This window comes from Odontomachus brunneus, unplaced genomic scaffold (genome assembly GCF_010583005.1).
Source record: "Odontomachus brunneus isolate Ranch 3 - 2012 unplaced genomic scaffold, Obru_v1 Obru_scaffold_384, whole genome shotgun sequence".
Classification (NCBI taxonomy): Eukaryota; Metazoa; Arthropoda; class Insecta; order Hymenoptera; family Formicidae; genus Odontomachus; species Odontomachus brunneus.
In genome coordinates this window covers 52915-56197 of record NW_022639834.1, presented here as the reverse complement: position 1 = coordinate 56197, position 3283 = coordinate 52915, and the positions used below count along the sequence as shown (strand labels likewise).

The 3283-nt window shown below is 38.2% G+C and overlaps 1 pseudogene; it reads left to right on the top strand.

Moving 5' to 3' along the window:
• The first annotated feature begins 306 nt into the window (after nucleotides 1-306).
• On the top strand, nucleotides 307-2328 carry LOC116853621 (annotated as a pseudogene).
• Nucleotides 2329-3283: the final 955 nt, after the last annotated feature.

Genomic DNA, 3283 nt, shown 5'->3' with positions numbered 1-3283 from the left:
TAAAAATCAATTGATTCATTTTTAAACGAAAATTGCAACGAAAAAGAACAGGCCTACGTTTTCGGTCAATCCGAGTTCAACTGTTTGCATTCCGAATGCAACTGTTCTTGCAATGAGCTATACTCGACGAATTTGTGAATTTTGCTTCAAGGATACTACATTTGGCCTGGAGTTGCAACTACAAAGTTACGTAAATATGAAACCACATTTAAAATTATCTACCTCGCATAAATCTTTGCATAAATTATCTATGAGACAGCGAAATAGGGTTATGACAGAAATAAGACACGTATTGCGCATACAAAAATGTCCTGTAAAATGCATATGTAACGTTATACATGTAGAATATAATAAGTCTGCGTTGCAAGATATTCCTGCTTTATCTGTTGCAGAATGTTATTATTCCAATAACTGTAATATCGTTAAGGAAAATATCGTCAGTACAAGTGTAAACGTTAAAGATGATACAGCATCGTGTTCCTCTTCCACTTCTTCTGATGCTTCTTGTGCATTCTCTTCAGTTTCTACTACTTTGTCAGAGCCATCCTTTAGTGAAAATTTAGCCTCTTACTTTGTTGACTGTAATTTAACGCATTGCCAAGGTAATAGTGTATTGTCTGTTTTAAAAACACATACGTGCTTCTCTAAAGCCAAAAGTGCTTGCCAAAAGATGTTAGAACTCTTTTAAACACACCAAGGCATCGTGTTGTTGTATATGATATCGAACCAGGACAATATTTACATTTTAACATGGAAGTAGCAATTCTTGAAAATCTCTCTAACGCTTCATTTGTATCTCTTATTAGAGAATTAGAACTCAATTTCAATACTGATGGATGTTCATTGGATAAATCAGGAACTATTCAAATTTGGCCAATTCAATGTAGAATATCAAATGTGAAAGATATAAAACCAATAGTTGTAGGAATTTATAAAGGTACACAAAAACCTAAAAATGCTAATGTTTTCTTTCAAAAATTCATTACCGATGTAAAATCAATTATATCCAATGGAGGTGTTAATTTTCGTGGCAATTTAATACCAGTGAGATTAAAGTCGTTTATAGCTGATGTACCTGCTCGTGCTTTTATTTTAAATCACCGTGGCCACATGTCTTAGCACCCATGTTCCAAGTGCAAAGTACGAGGCACACTAATTAAAGGTCATTATGTATTCAATGGTGTGAATCATCTTCTTCGTACCGATGAACAAATTGCATTGTGATGACAATCATCACAAAGAGGGTACAAGCCCATTATCTGTGTTACCAATGGGAATGGTTTCACAAGTTCCGTTTGAATATATGCATCTAGTATGCTTAGGTATTGTAAAAAAAACAATTGTCTGCCTGGGTACATGACAAATATTCACGGAGCTATCGGGAATATCGATTTCAAAAATTAGTGCTCGTTTAAGTATGTTAAAACAATATTGTCCTACAGAATTTTCAAGACACCCTAGATCTTTAGATGTATATTCCAAGTACAAAGCAACAGAATTTCGCCAGTTTCTTTTGTACACAGGACTAGTTGTAATGTATGGTATCTTAAATGATGAATTGTATAAACACTTCTTGCTCCTACACGGCGCTATAAGAGTCTTGCTTTTAAAGTGTCCATCGGAGAAGTACTTGAGGTTCGCAGAACTTGCATTGCAAAAATTTGTATTGTGTTGTAATACTCTTTATGGTTTAAATTTCAATAGGCTAATGTTCACGGTCTACTTCATCTTACTAATGACGTTAGACGTCTTGGAAATTTAGAATCATTCTCTGCTTTTCCGTATGAAAATAATATGTCTATTTTTAGAAAATATTGCAGAAAACCGGGTCTACCTTTGCAACAATTTTTTAATCGAATGGCAGAAATACGACATCATGGACGAGACGGTAATCGCAATATTGATCTGTCCACTCATGTATCAATGCCACGTAATAACAGCCAAAATAGCATTCATTATTATAAAATTCAATTTAATAATATATGCCTATGTATTAATTTGCAAGACAATTGCTGTATTTTGCGAGATGGATCGATCTGTATTTTTTCGGATATAATTGCGGACAAACATTGTTATCGTATAGCTGTACAACGATTTTTAGAGGTAGAAAATTTTTATAACATTGGCATGTCATCATCAGCGTTTCAAGTCTATAAATGTAGCAACATCAGCAGCGATATTCATCTTATTGCGTTAAACGAAATTAGTGCGAAAGGATATAGAATGCTTTTGGACGAAAAAGCATCGTTGGACAACAGCGACAGTAATGGAGATGATGAAATGGAATCATCGAAATACATTATCGCCGCTTTAATACATATGGAATAGAGGTAAGTTGTACAACATATATATTCTCTTTACTCGTATAGGATGTTATAAGATTAACAATTAACATAAAATATATCGTATCATAAAATTCATATTTTATTAATGTTGTTTACGTTGTCATATTTAGAGATACATGGATCAGCGAGCACGCGTCATCAATAACCATTGCGTTAACAGTCTTCGATTGAGGGCCCAACGCCGAAGAGAAACACAGCACCAGCTACCATCGTACCTGGGATGATCGATAATGACATCGACGATATCGCAAGGACATTGCAGCAGGATGAGAATACTACATTTTATAATATACAGACACACATGACACATATAGATACACAAAATATACAATTATACACAAAACATGTATACACTGCGACGCGACTTGCGAGATTATTTCGCGAGCAACGGCGGACAGTCGCCTGTCAGCCGCGTCGGCAATTGCCGTCGGCCCCGAAGCACGCCACTAAAGCGTAAGCAGTAGTTGGGCGCCAGGTGCGGAAAGGCCGCACCACCTCGGAAAACGCAAGATGCGATGCGTTACACAAAATTCGCGTGTCCCGGAACCGTCGGGACCGGTTGCTCCTAGGATTTTAAAGTCGGAGACGGGATGGGTTTAGAACGAGCGACAATGACTCCACGCGTTTTCGAGAGTACTTAGTTTATTCGTGGGACTCTCGCACGTCCCGGTAAGAAGCGCGATAAAGTTCGCCAAGAGAGTCGTTAATCGCGATATGGTAATAAGTTCGCTACAATGAAAAACCCGGGGACGATCTGCTCGGGTGAACCTTATGACACGCGCGGCCGCTCCGCGGACGAGACACGGTACGTGTGCGATAACGACACGAATTTCGACAATCGGACGACTACGGAGCAGAGGAGTGGTCTTACAAATCTTGGAGACGGCCCTCGGATCGGCTGAAGCGGCGACGATGACGGTCCTCGCCCTCTCGTACCC